The sequence below is a fragment of the Rhinatrema bivittatum genome, chromosome 16, assembly GCF_901001135.1.
Source record: "Rhinatrema bivittatum chromosome 16, aRhiBiv1.1, whole genome shotgun sequence".
NCBI lineage: Eukaryota > Metazoa > Chordata > Amphibia > Gymnophiona > Rhinatrematidae > Rhinatrema > Rhinatrema bivittatum.
In genome coordinates this window covers 33,323,638-33,335,924 of record NC_042630.1, presented here as the reverse complement: position 1 = coordinate 33,335,924, position 12,287 = coordinate 33,323,638, and the positions used below count along the sequence as shown (strand labels likewise).

The 12,287-nt window shown below is 54.3% G+C and overlaps 1 protein-coding gene across 6 annotated transcripts in view; it reads right to left on the bottom strand.

Moving 5' to 3' along the window:
* The window catches only part of MEF2D (myocyte enhancer factor 2D), a 130,163-nt gene extending 121,250 nt beyond the window's left edge, over positions 1-8,913 (bottom strand). For 2 of the 6 annotated variants that reach the window (XM_029581648.1, XM_029581650.1), the window contains exon 1: positions 8,707-8,913. The gene's annotated coding sequence lies outside the window, so the exon portion shown is untranslated. The remainder of the gene's footprint in view (positions 1-8,706) is intronic. The other 4 variants (XM_029581642.1, XM_029581646.1, XM_029581649.1 and 1 more) reach the window with 3 other exon arrangements.
* Between the last annotated feature and the right edge of the window lie 3,374 nt (positions 8,914-12,287).

Genomic DNA, 12,287 nt, shown 5'->3' with positions numbered 1-12,287 from the left:
AGCACATCAAGATGGCGAGCTGGTGATCCAGAAGGTGGAGGGTGAGGCCTGGTGCTGGCAGAGGCCGGGGGAGGGGCGGCCCCTAGACGGCCCTCACCGAAGGGCTACAAAGTCATCTGCTCGGCCTGCAGACGGGAGGACAGGTCCACGCTCAATGCTGAAGGGAGGAGGACTGGCAGAGAGGGGGAAAAAAAATAAATGTTCAATAGCGGGTGCCCGGACTCATCACAGGTAAAATCGGTTCGACCGCCCCCAAAGGCGAACGAGTAACCAGAACCAGTTCTGCTCCACGCCAAATGTTCAGGAGAAGGAACAGAGGTGGCCAGGAGGAACCAGAGGCCCGGCAACCACGGGAACGCAGTTATCAAGAAACACAAAAAAAAAAATAAAAAGGAGCAGGTTCGGCCTCCTTTCAAGATGTTGTGCAAGGAGCGGCGGATTCAGAGGATTAAATATCCCTTCCACGACGCCCTGCGAGCGCTCCCGCCAAGCCCTACACCCGCTGCACCCCTAACGGAGAGAAGCAGGTACCCCCCCCCCCCCCCCCCAAGCCTTCTGGGGAAAAAAATGGCTGCGAAGGGCGAACCCCCCCACAACCAGGCTATGGCAACCCAAGACCCCGGCTTCGTCCCTGCTCGAGATGCAGCTCGCGGATGCCACGGGAATCACTGCTGGAGGGGAGGGAGAGCACATGAAGGCATACGGGACGGACCGCAGCGGGACGAAGGCGCCATCCTCCGACGCATTATAAAAGCAACCAATCTACGGCCAAAGGAAGCAGACGGAGCTCCGAAGCGATCCCTCTGCTGGCAGCACCGGGCGCCTCTAGGAGATGAATGCTCAGCTCAGCCCTTTCCCCCGAAGGGGCTGCGAGCCGCGCCTGCGCACATCTCTCTCTCTCCGCTCCCCCAAGGCTCTGGTTCCAGCCACCCAGCACGTTTGTTTGCCGCCGCGTGTCACGACTGCCACCGTGCCCGGACGCCCCCCAAGCTTCTGCTCCTTCTGTTGCAAGGTTAAGGAGACCCCGCTCTCATCAGGCTGCTCTCCCCAACCCTTCTCCCTCTACCCTACTCGGCAAAGTACCGCACCGGTAAAATCCAGTGCTCCGCCAGCACGGGGAGAGGGGGAAAGGAGCAGAACGCGCTCGAGCAAGCCGTCGACTACCGGTGCGGGAAAAAACCTTAGAGCGCCACACGAATTGATGAGGAGGCGGGAAGATGACAGGGGCCCCGGTCCCTGACAAACGTGGCGAGCTGCTATGTCATAACCGTGGAACCAAAAATTTTTTTTAAAAAAGCCAAAAAGGTTTTCACACCTGGGCGATTCGACCCGACAAGGGTCCGCACTTCCGCCCCCGAGGCAGTAATCAGCCAATGCCAACCATTCACAGGAACGGGAAGGGCGCCAGTCTGTGCGATTCGAAATAAAACCGGGAAGCAGATTACGGAAAGGAAAGAACTTCCTGCGTGCCAGCGCACGGTTTCTTGGCACGCCGGCGGTCGTGCGGATCTCGGAGGAAACCGGAAGGGAGGAAGACGCGCAGGAATGGCCTCTGGCGGAAGCGGTGGAGGTAACGGGCGGCAATGGAGAGCAGCAAGAGAAGCCGACGAGGAGCATAAAGCCCACCTAAGGTCTCCGGCTTTCCCCCTCACTGCCTAAGCCCACAGGACACCCCCCCAAATGCAGAACCGGGGAAACTTTAGATGTAATCTCTCTGCCTGGTAGGGAAGTTGCCACCCTGAGGCCGGACGGACCACTTCTGGTCTGTCTATGCCCATCCTTCACTCTGTCCCGCCTCACAGCTAAGGCTCCTTTGTGCTTAGTCCGGGTTCTCTTGAATTCTCCTGACCGAGAGTTTGCCGCCTCCGGGATCCTCTCTTCCACGCATCCACCGCCCTTTCGGTGAAGAAATATTTCTTTCCAGGAAGGCCTCGAAAAGAAGTGAAGAGAAAGGCCGAGACCAGCCGGGGTCCCAACAGGGCTGAAATCGGGCAGAGACTGGACGGCTCTTACGGCGGTGTTAGGGATCCCGCGCGAGCTGGGACGCCTTCTGCCGGGTGGGGGGGGGGGGGGGGGGGCGGCGTAAGAATTACCACGAGGATGCTCCCTAAGGAAGGACCGGATACAAGGAAAGGATCTCGAGGATTCGGGGGAGGGGAGACAGGAAGACGGTGCCAAGGAACGGGGGATTTGGCTCCTCCTCTCTGCCATGCAGCGCGTTAGAACGAACAGCCACCTCCCGGGGCGGGCAGGCTAGAATTACCCAAGAGGGGGGAATATCCTGGTACCAAGAACAGAAAGAAATAAGCCAAAAAGGTACCCGGAACCGTAATGCGCCTTGAGCTCGGAACTGGAACAATGAAATCTAAAATCCAAAAACCGCCCCGCAGATTTGTGGAGAGTCAGCAAAGGGATGAGCCGGTGCCTCGGACCGGGGGGGGGGGGGGGTGGGGTGTACACCGCCCACGTGCAGGTGAAGCCAGCTGGGGCATGTCGGGGGGAGGGGGGGGGGAGGATACAGACCGTCGTGCGTTACACGAGGATCCTTGGATGGCTCGGTGGTGCGAGGCCGTCTTGATCTAACTCAGAGTAACTGTGCAACAGCTCTTGTCTTGGGAGCCCAAGCGCAGCTGGGTGGCAGCTAAGGACCTACGTCCGGTCACTCCTATCTGCAACGCTCCAGCTAAGGGCATCTCCCAGCTGCAAGCCGTACCGGCTCGGCTGCCTGCAGGTCAGCGCCGCTGATCCACGTCAGATTTTGGTTGTCTCTCCTCTTCCTTTTTGGGTGGACAAATCGCACAAGTCCAACACCCAGGTCTCCACCGCGCCCGCGTCTTTTACCCAACCTCTCCACCTTGCTCTCCTCACTGCCCTCCGCATCCAACCCAAGCTTTCTTAAATTCAGTCCCAGCACTGGCTTTTTCTGGCAAAAAAAAACAAAACAAAACACACGGCACACAGAGCTACTCCACGGCACTACATGCCCCCATGAAGAACAAGCTGGCCTGCCTGCACTGAACAAACCGCAGCAGAGGGTAAGCAACCTGCAAGCTGACTGCATAGACAATCTCTATACCTCTTATTTCATAAGAGTGCACCAAGGGAGAGGGACCACCAGTTGTGGCAGCTCAGCCCACCCCTCACCACCCTGTGACATCAGGCTGGATTCGCTAAGCTTTACCTTTTAATAAAAGTTCTCTTTTGCATGGAACTAACGCACGTAACAAAGAACGGCGAGTTATACATATTCCAATATTCTCTCCACCCCCCATCTCGGTCTACCAGAGAGATGCTGGACCCCCCCCATAACCCCAGCGGAACGGGGCAGGCTAACGAACAGCGCTGCGACGCGCACGCACATGGTGAAACAGATTGTGGAAGGGAACATTCGGCAGATTGTCACACAAAAAAAAAAAAAAATAATAATAATCTTTTTTTTTTTTTTTTTTTTAAACCGCTCTATCAATCTCACCAAGTGTATAAACACACGGGCAGGAGCCGATGACTAAGATTCCAGTAATCAGAGCAATTTGCATAAGTTCAGTATTTTCAGAAAAGATGCAATTCCCAGGGGAGGTTGGGGGGAGGGGCCACGGCACACCAAAACGCTTAAGAGCCACCCCCCCCTGACCCCCCTCCTGCCACATCCCTGCCCTCGTCCCCTCCTCAGGCCCGAATTTCGTTAAGCTCTTCGGGGAAGGGACTAACCTTGACGAACGACCTTGTAAAGCCACGTGCAGATGGGGGGGGGCGGGTATAGCCCCATAAATATATATATAAAATCGATCTTACTGCCATCACGATGGCCGCCTGGTGAAAAGTCGCAAGATGCTGGCCCAAGAGGCAGGTTGGAGAGATTCCGCAGGACAATGAGGCAATCGTCGAGAGCCTACAGTCCTACGTTTCTGAGCAGACTGCCCGCGTCTTCGCTCCACTGCATAGCCAGCTGCCCCTCAAAACCAAGACAAGAAACCCCCGATAAAAATGAATGGCCATAAGCCTCGTCGTCGAGTCCGTTTAACCGTTTATTAGCCGCCGGGAGGGGAGGGAGCGGATCGGGTCGCGGCCGACTTCGGCAGCTTCTCCCTGTCTGGCTGCGCGGCTCCCATGGCCGCCCTCACAAGGGGGGGGGGGGGGGGGAGAGAGCAGGAAGTTTAAACTTTTTAAAAAGGTTAACTGTTTAAAATTTCAGTAGTTTGAATAAGTTGGAGCTTTGAACAATTCTCACACCCCTAATGCAACCCAACACCAACCTCTCCCCCTCCGGGTCTTTCCCTACCAATGCCCTCCGTATCTGTGCCATGCATGCTCAAAATCCGGCTCAGCCGCTGGAAGGCCCACGCAGAGCCTTGTCGTCCTCAACTCTGATCCATTCAAGACCATTCCAACCCCCCTCGCACAATCTGGAGCTTCTCCATTCAGCAAGCGAACAAGTTCGCTTCCTTTCCGGCCTCTCTCAAAATGCCCCTAGCCGCCCCCCCCCCCCCCCCCCCCTTCTCCCCAGCTTTTGGATAAACTTAACAAATTAATCGAACACAGGAGACTCCCAACTCCTGCGTGTCCGGGTACCAGAAACATCCACCTGGAGCTCTAATTCCAGGCTTGCTGATCTCGTATTTTAAATGTTCATCCAGGGTTGACCTAGGAAGGCAGGCAACATCCCAGCATGGGGCAAGCACCTTCTGGACAGAATTTTCATCTTGTGCTCCCTTATAGCCCTGCAGGCGCTGCAAAGGATCCAGGACCCTTTTCCGGCCCGCTGGCAGCCATCTTGGCCTTCTTCTCTCCACAGCTGCCATGATGTATCCCAAGATGCACCTCTCTCGGTGACCTCAGGGTGCCGCGAGGCTCCTCCCAGACGGCACCGCCGAGGCAGCGAGGCACTCCGCAGCCACTCTGGCGGGAGCGCTCGTCGTAGGGAGCCGGCGGCCGCGTTTCCCCGAGCGACGGGGCTGGGAGGGGAGACAAACCAAGCTCGGCGCCAGGGCCTCCTCTTCTACCCAAATGCTCTTGCGACAGGGGAGAAACAAAACCAAGAAAACAACTCCAAAAGCACTTTTACTGCAGAGGTTCAAGAGTAGGACAAAATAAATAAATAAAAGGTGGAAAAACAAAACCGATTCCAGCTAAGGCGACACACAAAGCTACCCAGCGCGTCAAAATAAAGAGAGATGGAGGCTGGTTGGACGGTGCTTCCCCTTTAAGAGCAGGCGAAGATCTGCCGGGCCTGAAGCACTGCCCAGGAAAGCTGGCAGCGAGAGCTCGAGACTTCCGCGCACGAGGTGCCCACGATACTGTGCAGGTGGCAACCCCACCGTGCCACGGAGAAGGCGAACCCTACCCCGGGCCGGGCTCTGCAGGGCCACGGAGTGCTGCCAGGGTGCAGAAAACAGGGACACCAGTCTCAATCCGTAGGAGAAGTCATTTTTACCTCCCCTTTGCTCTTCTGCTTCCCTCCCTCCTTCCATCCAGTCTCTTTCCCACCCCTCTCTCCAGCTGACCTCAATGTCCGGGTAGTGGCACCAGCACTGCCCCCCCCCCACTGGGTGGCCAAAAGGGAATCAGGAAGCTTTGTGCTGGCAACCCTGCGACCTCCGTTATGGGCGCGCGGAGGCAGGAGAGGCGGATCCACGATAACCAACCGCCAACCTGAGTGCCGCTCAGGACAATACCTTAGCACGAGTTCAAATCAAGACACCCCCCCCCCCCCAGACGGAGACACTCCAAAGCAGGTAAGAAAGGTCAAACCGAAAAAGTGAGAGGAAAAAAAAAAAACCACGTTTCTACCATTTCCGCGGAAACTTAAAAAAAAGTAAGAAAAATGCTAGAGTTCAACTTTCGTGCGTTCTTTTAACTACATCGTCAATACACGCGAGCAAACGTACAAGAAAGTGAGGGGAACCTGCAAATGCCTGCCCCCAGAGAGCTTGGGACCCACACAGGAGACAGAGGGCAACGGGCAGCCGGGGCCACGTGGCTCATCCCGGTGCTAGCAGTGCTTACGCCAGGAAGAAACAGGAGGAAAGTGCCCAACGAGCAAAGCTCCGTCGGGGGCAGGCTGAGGCAGGCCTGGCTTTAACCCCCCTCTCCCCCAGTGCATTTATGGTCATGGAGTTTCAAGTCATCCGGATGCAAAGGCGGGCAAGGCCCCGGCAGCCTCAGCCTGCCCCTCCTGACTTTGGGAACTGGTCGGCCAACCCTACCAGGGGCGCTAGATCCCGTGCCGGATGCATTTGCTTGCGGTGGAGCAACAGAGGAGATCTCCCCTGGCCACACAGGGTCCTTTTTTTTTTTTTTTCTTCCACGTTTTACCTTGGTCCAAACTCAAGTGAGAAATTCTCAGTTGATTTGGAAAATGCAATAGAATAAGTTCTGCAAAACGCCCCTCCATGTGCGTACGTTATCAGAGTTCATGCTATGACCTGTCAAGATCACCCGACGTCACACGATTAAGCTATTACCAGGGAGATGAAGGGACAAAAATCACTGAATTCTTGCTGTCAACGTTCGGTTTTCCAGAACCAAAAATGCAAGCGGTATGGTAGCCTACAGCCCCTTGGGGAAAGGAGTGGGGGGACCGGCCCCCCATCAGTCTTGCCTCTTTTTGGGCTCAATCGCTTCGTGCTAGCAGAGGTGTGCTCGTGCAAGTTATATTTTAAAGTACCTAGAGACCCACGGGCATTAAATCTGGGAAGATCTCTCAAATAAGATTGCGAGAATCTCATCGACAGTGCAGCAGGTACATCTGGGAAGCACGCATCACTAGAGAAACAAGGCATTTTTTTCTCTTTCTTTTTTTTTTGGACAAACGAGAAGGTTTCAGTCGTGTTCTCTGAATATTCCAGAACATGGCACGAGCGGCAGACTTGGCTCTGGAGGCCAAGCCGCCCGCTCCAGCCCTCCCGGCAGCTTGGCACCAGGCAGGAGGCCGGAGCCTGCCGTCTACTTCCCCGAAAACCCGACCCTGGCGATTGGAGAGACCCGGCAATCAACAACACCCCACCACCACCACCACCACCTCCACCTCCTAAAGCAGAGCGAGTTCACATCTCCCACCCACTCCGAAGGAGGAGCAACGCTCTGCCGGCAGCATCCACAGGAGAGCATTGCAGGGATGGGGGTTGGGGGAGGGGGAGACAGGTGCTCAGTGCACCCCCCTGTACAGGAGTCAGAGAGTCATGCAAAAGAATCCAGAGCAAATGCACCCAGGTCACACCTCTGCTTCAGGTTCGTTTTGCTTTGCTTTCCCATAAAGGAAAAAAAAATACATTTTTCTCAATGTGTTTGTATATGTATAAATATTATATACACACATTAAGAAATATATACACACACACATATATACACATGCAGGTTTTCTTTTATTAGTTCCTTCAATTAGGACATCACATAATCAGGAGGAAATGGGACCAGCCAAAGAGCAAATTATCTGAAAAGTGAAACACCGAAAGGGTTGGCTGAAAAGCCCAAACATTGGTGAGGTGGATCCAGAACTGCCCGGGGGGGGGGTTTCTCCTAATTCCTGTCTCAGTGCAGTAAACGGCACCACGGTCAGAGGGGAACCCGGCTTTCATTCCAGGAAGGGAGACTAGAAATGAAAAAATAAAATAGCCAAGTGGCGAGGAAAGGCAGGTGGGGAAAGAAACCTAAAAGGCTTGCAAAATGAGCTGTCAAATATGTACAGACAAAGCCCCGGGGAGATTGAATTTCTTTAATGTCAGCTCTCCTCGCATCTTCCAGTAAGGGGAAAGGGCTGACAGCGCCACATTCGGCCGAACTCCCATCTCAGAATCCAAAAAGAAAACCTCCTCATCGCAGCGAGCAGCGACCAGAAATGGCATCCGGGGGGCAGAGGATACAATGAAAAGCGGCAGGTACTGGAGGCTGGGGCGGCCAGGCCAGGCCGTCCCCTGACCCAGGCTGCAGACATGGTGTCCCCCCCCTCCCCCTTCTCTTCCCTCCTGATTTCGCACCTTTCATTCACATCGGGGCTTCTGCCCCCCCTTCTTCCACCCAGCCACGAAAAGCCCCCCCCCCCCCCTGCAGCCACTCCAACACCAAGGGGGGGAGGCATTCACCAAAGGAGCCAAGCAAGAAAATCCCCAAAGGGTGGGGGGTTACGACCCCCTATAAAAGTTGCGGTGATACCCAAGGCAACAACAACGAAATCTTATGGAATAACAATTTCCCCTTATGTCGGCTGGCGAAGCTCCCAGTCCACACACTTTGCCCTCTGATGTAAACACAGGCAGAAAGCCTTCCGATTCCGATAAAGGGCAGTGATGGGGGGGGGGGGGGGAGTGGGACTGACAGCAGCAGGGGGAGGGGTGGGGAGGGACTGGTGCCAAGTCCCCCCCTCCCCCCGCCTATGTGCCAGCCCCCTCACCACCTCTGCGGGGGACAGTAGCCACCTGTTTCTCCCCCGCCCTTCCCCCTCCATAACTTGCATCTAACACAATTCGTTTCATAAGAAAGGAGGGGGCAATGTCATTAAATAAAATAATAATGCCAGAAATACTTGCACCCCCTCCCTCCCATAAAAAACCTGGTTGCCATTTTCTGCTCCAGATCCACATGTTAAAGACTCCAAATGTCACCATGCCTGGGGAGGGGGGGGGGGGATGGTGTGTGGGCCTAAAGCCCTGATCTGTGGCTGCAGGGTGGCATGAAATCAAATCCCTCCGAGACGCGGCGGCCAGGGCTTACCAGCAGGTCCGGGCGCCCCTCACTCCTCCTCCTTCTCGCCGGGGCCACGGGCGGCCGCTCCTCCCCCGGGGAGAGAGATCCGATCACTCGCTCCCGCCGGAGCGCCCCTTCTTGCCCATTCCTTCCCCTCCTTTCCTGCCTTCCTCCCCCTCCGCCACAATGTAACTAACCCGAGCCCCTGCAAAAGATACAACGTAACCAGCCCGGCGCAGCCGAACCCTCTGGGGGGGAGACAGCTGAGTGACGGGGGTCCACGGCCAATGAGAGGGCGAGTCGCGAGGGCCGGGGGCGGAGCCCGGCCTGCCTCCGCCCTCCTCCTCGCAAGTTCGGCTGCAGCGTGTTGCTGTGGATCCTTCCGCCTGGATGATGCGGCTCCTTTGGGTTATGGAGGAGGAGTGGGAGGTGAAGGCCCGGCTGGGCCTTAAAGGGGTAGCGGTTCTTGCTTCCTGTGGAGGGGGAGGTACTGTAAAGACAGGTCATGGGCCTTCTGCTGACTGTTGTGCCTTTTTTAGAACGTCAATGCACTTATGGGGATTATTTTGGCCTTTTTTTTTTTATTTCTGTATGGGGCACCAGCTAACCTTGAAGACCAAGGTGACCACATGACTCCAGATCCTAAGGAACAGGCTGAGCCCAGGCCTGTTTTTACCCCCACCCTTTTGGCATCCATGAACTTGCAGCTGTTAAGGCCTCTTAGAAAAAAACAGAAACTACAAGTCCCAGAATGCACTGTAGGCTAAAACCAGGCCAAGCCTTTCCCCGCTGACCATGGTCAGTCACCCTTATTAATGATGGCAGATGACCTCACCCAAGTGACCCAGTTCAAGGAGGGATCTTGCAGCCCGCCGTGAGCCGGATTAGATGCCCTTCAGACGGTGGATAAATAAACTCCTGGCTCCTTAGTCACTTCTGGATAATGGTGGCTGGAAGATGGTCACTTGTCTAGCCGGTCCTCTCCTGTCTCATTCAAATAGTGGTAGGCTTCTGGGTGGTTATATTTTGAAGATTTATGTTAAATCGAGAAGTATTTGGTGTATCTGAATATTATTTATTTAATTTTTTTTTACATTTTTTTTAATATACTGTGTTCGATTTTACATATCACATCGGTTTACATTCCAACCAAAAATGCAGGAAATCAAGCTTTTCCTTTGTCAATACACTGAACAATAATAAACATGGAAATTGTTAACAAGGGAGATAAAAACAAGGGAATGGTAAACACTTAAGGGTTGCACAAAGGGGTGCAGAAAGGTTTTCACACGGTAGGCTTCTCTTCCTTATATAAATATAATCTATTGGCAATCCCTTGCTGGTGTCTTACTTTTGTAAGCTGCTTTGAGATATTGCACTTGCAGCCTCTAAATGCAAAAATTAAACGAAATTTCTGTCACTCCCCCCGGCTCGATGCATTCTGGTACCCGCAGCCCTAATTTCAAATCGTAGAAGTGAGAGCTAAAAACCCCCACAATGCACTGGAGGTAAGTTTAAAAAGACATAGTCCAGGACTGACCAAAAATCTCCCTCCAGAAACCGAAGTGACCAGATGGCCCCCCCCCCCCCCCATGTCATAAGGGACAGGCTGAGCGAGGCCTGGTTTTATTCCATTCCCTCACCCTGCTGCATCTAGGAACTTGTAGTTCCTTTTGTTGGAAAACTGAAAACCACAAGTCCCTAGATTCACTGGGGCTATAAGCGGGCCTGATGACCAGGTTCCAGCTTATTGATGGCAGGTGAGGTAACCCAGGAGCACTCTGTATTTATTTAACATTCTGAGGTGGCTGACAGGATTCAAGCAGGCTTGGCACAGATACCGGGGCGAGGGGGCAGAAACAAGGGTCAGGAGGCTGCAGGATTGCATACAACTCACCCTTCACTCCCTCAAAAGAAAAGGAGAAGGGATAAGGAGGAAACATGGGGGCGAAAAAAGGAACTGCAATCTTGAGTCAGTCACCGCAGGCCCCGGGTAGCCGGGCCAGCACCAGCAGGCTACAGCTGCGTTAAATCCCGTCAGGTGGTGGGTGGTGGCCGGGTACTGTCCGGCACGGCCAGGGGGACAAAAGCGGTCGGATGTTTTGGCAGCCCTGCGGATTATTACGAAACGTGATGGTGAAGAGGCGAGGACAAAGCTGGGTATCAGAGGGGAGAGAAGCGAAGAAAAGGATAAAGCAGCAAGGGGTGCCAGTCCTACGGCTGGAGGCTGGGGTAGATCCTTTGCAGTGTGGGCAGGAATAGCTGGGCCAACTGGTCTTTATCTGCCCTCATCTACTACGCGACTGCTGTCAGTTTTCACATGGTAGGCTTCGCTTCCTTATATGTATATATATATATAAACAGAGGAAAAAGATGCTTTCTCTCCTTTTTAATGTGTTTATTTACTGGTTCTTATATCCCGCTAAATCCCAGCATACCTGATCACGGCAGATTACAAGCTCCAAATAAACCCTCCTCGCTCATAAATGATTCTCTTCTGGACTATAATTGATGAATCTTTTCTTCAATATGTATCCTGTTATTCCTTTCTTCACAGTCGTTAAGAGAATTACTATTCGAATCTTGCAAACCGTTATGATGGCTTCACCGAATGACGGCATATAAAACTCAACAAACAGATAAATGAAAATAAATTAAACATTGATAAACTGAATAAATCAAAACCTATGTAAGCGTAAACCTAAAACATTCCTATGCTTGGGAAAGGGGCAGAGCCCTCACTTCTCCCGTGACAGAACGAAGACCCTCCCTCCTCACCCCCACCCCCACCGTGGTTCTTCCCCGTCCCTATCGGAGAGGGCACGTGCAGAAGCACATGGATGGGGGGGGAGGGGGCAGCTCGCACATTACGCGCGCTTAGAAGGCACGCCGGCAGGGAACTGAGTCGACGGGGTGGAAGGACGCCGAACGCGTAGCGGCGCGACTGCTCACCGCTTTCCTTCTTGGGCCGCGTCAGCCGCTTACTTATTGATCGCCTACAAAAACCTAACTAGCTAATTTCGAAAGGAACGCGCGAGCGGGGATAACGCCGCAGGGTTTTAGGCCGCATGTGCGCACGCATCGTTTCAGATCTCCCCTTGCCGCGCCTGCGCGCGTAATCTTAAGAGGCGGCTCGGGTAAACGTCCCGCGCGCGTTTCCGCCAGGGCTCTAGCGGCTTCCTCGCGCGTAAAATGCAGGCGAATTCCAAAGCACGCTTGCGCGAGGGGAAAAAAACAGCTTTTCCCATTAGTCCACCAGTTTGTCCAGTTGATATCGAGGTCTTCAAGACCCCTCTGGTTCGTCACCCTGCAATGCCGCCCCCCCCCCCCCGACGTGACCCCCCCTGAACCCTCACGCTGTGCTGAAAACCCCAAAATTCGAGATCTCTAGACTTTCTCCTCATCGGGACCCGCGGTCACGTTACGCGGATAACACACGGACGCGCACCGTGGTCAGATTTTTTTTTTCAAATTCGGAGTAACGCGCTTGAGTCCTAGCCCCGCCCCGGAACGCCCTCGCCCCCCCCCCCCCCTTTTCCAGCCCCTTATTCTTGACGCACGCAACAGGTGCGTCCGCAGCGAACTTCGCGGGTTCTTAACGTTTGCGT